The sequence below is a fragment of the Silurus aristotelis genome (genome assembly GCF_946808225.1).
Source record: "Silurus aristotelis genome assembly, chromosome: 11".
Lineage (NCBI taxonomy): Eukaryota > Metazoa > Chordata > Actinopteri > Siluriformes > Siluridae > Silurus > Silurus aristotelis.
The window spans coordinates 27,876,985-27,884,474 of NC_139584.1; the positions used below are offsets into that span (position 1 = coordinate 27,876,985).

At 40.1% G+C, this 7,490-nt stretch overlaps 1 long non-coding RNA gene across 1 annotated transcript in view; it reads left to right on the forward strand.

Moving 5' to 3' along the window:
* Positions 1–1,014: 1,014 nt before the first annotated feature.
* The window catches only part of LOC310733171, a 22,813-nt gene continuing 16,337 nt past the window's right edge, over positions 1,015–7,490 (forward strand). The window contains exon 1 of the long non-coding RNA XR_014535644.1: positions 1,015–1,148. This is a non-coding gene — a long non-coding RNA (uncharacterized lncRNA). The remainder of the gene's footprint in view (positions 1,149–7,490) is intronic.

Here is a 7,490-nt window from a genome sequence, read left to right on the forward strand (position 1 = left end):
ATCTCACAGAAGGGCCACTGGGGCAGTGCATTGTGGGAACATGAAGTTGAAGAGGTTGGGAGAATACGTGTAAATTAAATGAAGGTTATGGATTATGCATATATTGATGGAGCACTATGTGAGGATTAATATCATGTGTAGATTATGGGATTATGTGTTGGATTGGGCTGAATGTATACATTCACTGTATGGTATATGATGGGGGAAGGTTTAAGGATTGAGGACATGATGTTATAATTAGAAACTGTAAGTTTTAAGGGGCTGGAAGAAAATTTGTGTGCAGGTGGTAGGGTGGGGGGGGTGATATGGGTTGGTGGGGGGCTTTAATCTCATCTTAATTCCATTCATTCCTTTATAGATGGAAAGAGATGAATAGAAATATGGAAATATGGATGAATTGATCACTGAATATAGCTGGATGGATGGATGGATGGATGGATGAACGTATGGTTTGACTGCCTGATAGATGATGCAGATGCATAAATTAATCAATTAATGGATGGATAGATGGATGGATGGATGGATGGAAGGAAGGATTTATTGATTGGTGGATGGAAGAAAGAATAGAAAGATTTTAAAAAGAGTGCATGGATGAAGGGATGGCTGGAAGGATTGAGAAAGAAGAAATGGTCTTATGGGGAGTAATAGGATGGGTGGATAAATGGTGGGTGGAGAGAAACAGGAAAGTTGATTTTTTTTTAGATGTTCTTATTATTTTTCTCAAATGAACAGAAGAATAGAATGATGCATGAAACAAAAATCGATTGACCAATGAATATATTGGGTAAAAAAATTGGATGGATGGATGGATGGATGGAAAATAAATAAATGGAACCGCAAATATATTGTTACCCTAGGGTAACCATTGATCCCAGTCCATAGAGAAACCCCAGGAACCTAAAGAACTAGGTTTAGTCCAGAGTGGAAATAAAGCTGGTTGGAATAATCATATGATATCATTTAACTATGCTTCATCTCTGGGTTTCTTGATCCAATGAAGTGTTGCGATTTTTCAGGAGATGATGGGGGCTGACAGACAGTCTAAAGTGGAGCTGATGCTAAAGCAGGAGAAGGAGCTACGCTGGATCCAGAAGCAGCTGTCGCTCATCGCTAATGGGAGCAATGGACCGGTAAAGACAAGCGAGAAGGTAAAGGTGGTCATTAGATGCTATGATTATCATTTAATACTTGTAGTTGAATTAATACGTTACTTGAAAGTCATCTGAAATTCAAGAATGTGACTAAAGTTTTAATTAAACATCTAAAGGAGTGGAACATTTAGAGTGACAAAAGAAGCTCTGCTTAAGTAAACGAGATTCTGTAATCTTATTTTTAAAAAATTTAGATTTTTGAGGATTGTAGATAATGCGTGTGTGCAGTACTGAATATAGCCAGTAGGGTGCAGCAGAGTGTCGCGTGACGGCAGAAGAAAACACGGAGGTTGACAAATGTCCAATCAGCGCAGTATCCGTGGACTCTGATTGGACAGATGTGATTTTCTCTCTTTTTCTCTCTCTCTCTCTCTTTCTCTCTCTCTCTCTCTCTCTCTCTCTCTCTCTCTCTCTGTCTCTCTCTCTCCCTCTCTGATTGATTATTTTATTTTATATTTATAAGCATATTAAATCTTATAGAAAAAGGGAAAGAAGCCCAAAAGAGATGAAAGAATAGATAAATGAACAGAAGTAAGATGGATGGATGGATGCCTGAATGGGTAAGATAACAGATTGTTGGATGAAATCCACTGATAATTGGGTGAGAGGAATGAACAGATGAAAAAAAGAATGGTAGGGTGGATGGATAAGTTGACAGAAAATTAGCAATAAATAGATTTGATGGATGGATGAATGGATTTAATGAGGGAGGAATTAACAGAGGGAGGGATGGCTGGATCAATGATGGGTGGAGGATGGATGAGTGCATTGAGTGGATGGATGGATTAAAAGAATGATGGAACAGATATATATGGAGGGATGGATGGAAAAATTGACAGATATATGAATAAATATATTGGATGGATAGATGAATTGAATAATTGAGAGTTGAAAGAAATAATGGATTGAGGAATGAATTGATGGGTGGATACATATTTTGTGGAAGAATGAATGGAAAGATTGACAGATTATGAGGATTAGATTTACTGGATGGATGGATGGATGGATGGATGGATGGATGGATGGATGGATGGATGGATGGATGGATGATGGATAAATGAATGAATTAATGGATAGATGAATGAATGGGTGGATGGATGAATGAATGAATGAATGAATGGATGGATGGATGGATGATGGATAGATGATTGAATGAATGAATGAATGAATGAATAAATAAATGGATGAATAAATGAATGAATAAATGGGTGGATGGATGAATGAATGGATGGATGAATAAATGGATGAATGGATGGATAGATGGATGAATGAATGATTTAATGGATGGATGGATTGATGGATGATGGGTAGATGAATGAATAAATGAATGAATGAATGAATGAATGAATGAATGAATGAATGAATGAATGAAAGAAAGAAAGATGAAAGAGCAGCTTCACCCCCAAATCCTGCAGGTTCAGGAAAGAGGATAAAAGATGAAATGGAGAGATTTGGTACCAAAGTACTCAGTTCTCATTTGTTGTTTTAGAAAGCCACAGCAGTTCTGAGTGAAACACTGGAGCCTGAATATAAAACACAGCAAGGAAAATATTCCTGAGATTTGCTGAAGGAAACAGCAGTGAGATTTACACTCAGCTCCTGCACGTTCTTCTCGTGTCAAATCCTGAAGTTTTTATTATTTGAGAGAATGATGCACTCTGTCACTGTTGAATTTATGCCACTTGTTCGTGTGTGGTATTGACCTCATGCTAGAATCATGATTGCACAACATCTCAGATCCATTACAGGCAGTTTTATGAACAGCCATAATTCCAAAAGACAATGTGACGTGTGTGTGAACCTGAACATCAAACCACAAACAGCATTTAGTGCACTGACTCCCCAAACCTGAGACCTGTTTAACCTCAGACCTGTTTACAGATTCTCTCAGTCGCTTTGGAGCATTTTTCAGATCAGAATGTTAAATTCTCAAGACGACTTGTTCAAGCTTCTGAGTGCTGAGACCCCATGGAGTCTGCACAGCCTTAGATTCATAAACCAAGGAGATAAGCTTCCACAAGCCAATGAGAGAGACGTTGATTAGAAATTGGATTTAACTTGCTGTTAGTTTCCAAATGAGAACCCGTGAATTTTCTGTCCGAATAATCGGGGGTTGACTGTACTTGTATTTGAATTAGTAGGTCACTTGAAAGATATCTAAAACCTAAGAATGTGATTGAAGTTTTAATTAAACATCAAAAGAAGTTGAACATTTAAAAGAGAGAGACAAAAAACTCTGCTCAAGTAAATGAGTTCTTTTTTTTTTTAGGGTTGTAGATGATGCTTGAATGCAGTACTGGAAACAGCCAGAAGGGTGCAGCAGTTTGTCGCGTGACGGCAGCGGGGAAACCCGGAAATGGACAAAAGTCCCTGTTAATACCTTCAGCGCAGCATCCCTGAACTTTGATTGGACAGCTGTCTTTCTCTCTCTCTCTCTCTCTCTCTCTCTCTCTCTCTCTCTCTCTCTCTCTCTCTCTCTCTCTATGAATGAATAGATCAATGAACAGAAGTAGGATGGATGGAGGCCTGAATGGGTGAGAGAACAGACTGTTGGATAAACAGAACTACAGATAATTGGATAAGAGGAATGAACAGAGGGAAAAACAAATGGCATGGATGGATAAATTATGGATAGAAGGATGGATGTGTGAATGGATGGACAGAAAATTATCAATAAAAATATTTAATGGATGGATGGGTGGATAGAATGAGGGAGAAGGGAATGGATTGATGGATGGATGGATTAATTGATGGATGGATAGATGGGTAGAATAGTGGATTAAGGAATGGGGGATGGGTGGATAAATTATATGTGAAGAATGGGTTAATGAAATGATGGACAGACTTGTGGATAGGTAAATCAAATGAATGGATTAAGGAATGGATTGAAGGAATCGTGGAACAAATGGATGTATGGATGAATGGATGAAAAGAAAAACAGATATACATATACATTATTGGATGGATAGATAAATTGACTAATTGAGAGATGAAGAGATGATGGATTGAGGAATGGATTGATGGGTGGATAAATTTTTTCTGGAAGTATGAATGGAAAGACTGACAGATTATGGGGATGAAAAATTCTGAATGGATGGATGGATGATGAACTAATAAACAGAGTAATAAAAAAAAGTGGCAGTTGGGTGGATATAAGATGGGTGGGAGGATGAATGGAAAGATTGACAGGTATGGGAATAAATATATTGGGTTGACAGATGAATGGATGGATGGACGGATGGATTGATGGATTGATGGACAGATGGATGGATGGATGGATGCATGCAGAGAATAATCGGTTGAGCAATGGATCAGTGGGTGAGGTACGTGATGGGTGGGTTGAAGGATGAATAGAAAGATGGAATTAATATATCAGATGTATGGATGGATGGATAGATGGATGGACGGATGGACGGATTGATGGATGGATGCATTCAGAGAATAATCGGTTGAGCAATGGATCAGTGGGTGGGGTACGTGATGGGTGGGTTGAAGGATGAATAGAAAAATGGAATTAATATATCAGATGGATGGATGAATGGATTGATGGATGGATGGATGGATGGATGGATGGATGGATGGATGGATGGACTGTAAGGTGTGTAAAGAGAGCAAGACCCAAAAACAGCCCAGGCGACCTTGTCACAGAAGAGAAATAGAGAGAGTGAAAGAGAGAGAGAGAGAGAGAGAGAGAGAGAGAGAGAGAGAGAGAGAAGCGGAAGGCGCAATCTAACAGCAGCAGCTGAGTGACCGAGTCTCTCTCTCTCTCTCTCTCTCTCTCTCTCTCTCTCTCTCTCTCTCTCTCTCTCTCTCTCTCTCTCTCTCTCTCTCTCTCTCGCTGGTCCTCTCTGTGTCTCGTGCGCTCTCTCTTTCTCTCATTGGATCTCCTGCGTCTCGCTCGCGCTCACTGTTTCCGAGGCACTGCTGCTTCCGAAACCCAAACAAGCGACCGGATATTTTATAACAACAGCAGCAGCAGCATCGAGAGCGACATCCGCACAGTCGGACCGGGTAGAGGGAGGTGGGGGTCTGTTCTGGGGGCCGCCGGTATTACCGGACGCAGCGCAGAGGAGGAAGCCGCTGAGCAGACAGGTAGGCAGCAGAGACAGGGGAACCGCATACTCTTTCCCCCCGCATGGTCCGGGGAGACGCTGGAGACACGGCCGCGGTGATGGACACACAACCCACTTCCGTAGTGTGAAAAGCGTGCGCGTGCCGATGACACGCGCGCACCTATCGCTCGGATGCGAGCCATTTCCGGTCAGCTGCTGATTATATGCTTTTATGATTAAAAATGCGAGTCGGGTCACGTGACCTGTCTGTGTTTTTGTTAGTTATTAATTTGTGTCAATGTCGTGCCTAGATAAGAAAAGAAGAGGGGGGAAAAAAAGGTTAGGGTTGTCATGGTAACGTTGTTTACACGTCACGAGACGTCGGACACAGCGTTAATTAGATGTATTAATTGGTTATTTGATTGATTAATTGATTAATGAATTGGGCGGCCGGAGATTCTGGGCGGGTTTCCATATGCAGTGTGTTGAGGATGAGATGTGTAGCCTTTTAACCCCGTTTACACTCATTGTGCGTGTGTGTGTGTGTGTGTGTGTGTGTGTGTTTGAGCGAGAGAGAGAGAGAGAGAGAGAGAGATCTAATAGCTATACACATTTAGGCCATCTTGTCAAAACCAAAGCCATTTTTGCAGTGTGTGTGATGTGGAATGATTGCAGCTTTTTTGATGTGTCGCTGTGTCACCCAGTTTGGAGAAATTACAGGCTTCTAACTCTGTGTGTATGTGTGTGTGTGTGTGTGTGTGTGTGTGTGTGTTTGTGTGTGCATGGCGTGCTGTTTGTACATGGTAATGCATGTATGACATCCGGTCATCCAGATAGACACTTTGCACGAACACACACACACACACACACACACACACACACACACACACACACACACACACACACACACACACACACACACATCTGATTATGTGAACACATGTCCAGCATATATGTTCTCATTGTCATTGATGGTGATCACGTGTAGCGCGCACGTTCCACTCAAAGGGCAGTCAGAAGGTGTTCTGCAGAACCAGAAATCCATGGGGCGGAGTCAAACACGATTTACTCCTCCCACCTTGTTTGAATTTTTTGAACACTTTTTTTTTTTTTCTTTCTTTTGGTGCCTGAAACGTTGCTGTATTTTACCTTGCAGAATCATTTCCACGTATATAATTTGGATGTTATATATATTTTTTATAATTGCTAGAAACTATTTATATTGCCATTATTCATAGTTTGCATTGTGGACCCTGGGAGCAAAATATCCCTAAACAAGATATAAGTCTGTAACCCTATGCGCACTACTTAACCAAAAGTATTGGGACACTCGTCTCTTCCAGCCGTATGTTATTTTTCCGCCCAAATTGTTACCATAAAGTTGAAGGCACAATATTGCATTGGACAACTTTTGATTTTGTAAGGATGAAATATTCTTTTCACTTGAACTACGAGACCCAAACCTATTCCAGCATGAAAATGCCCCTGTGCACAAATCCAGCTCCATGAAGATATGCTTTACATGGGCTGGAGTGGAAGATCTTGAGTGGCCTGCTATAGAGTGCACTTGTGAATCTATACATGAGGAACATCTTCCTAGAAAAGTGAAGGTTATTATGTCAGCAAATGGGGAGTAAATATGGAATTTTTAAAAAGGACATATGAAGAAGTAGAAGGTAGTAAAAGGGTTTTTTTTTGGTTGCCATTCCTCTGGTTATATTTTGTAAAAGTATATAAATTGCACATATAATTAAACACTTGATTAACCCTTAAATTGATTTTAGTGTATAGGAATACAATTAATTAGATAAAAAATTGTTTATTATATTATTATTATTATTATTATTATTATTATTATTATTTATCATACACACTATCCTTTGTCAAGTAATGTTTTGTAAAACCTTCTTTTGCTTGTTTGCAGTGTGTTAATAGGAAATAAGCTTATGGTCTTGAGAATGGCATCAGATAACAGTCTGACTAACAACAACACAGCATAAAGGGATAATGGCCGTCCAATCAAACCGATATCTTTGACTTTTGATCTTCAGCCTAATTGTTAGCTTCAGCCGTTGTGAGTTTGCCACACATGGAGTTTGCGAACATGGTATTTTTTTTTGCCCTGCAAGCATCATGTCTCACAGCATGGGGGCAGAAATGTCCCCAAACATCTATTAGCTCCCACACGTCTACCCAGAACTGTAGCTAAGCTGTATGTGTAGATATACAGTAATATCCAGGATTTTGAATAGTGTGATGTTCATGTGTGGGATTGCGAGACGCTTCA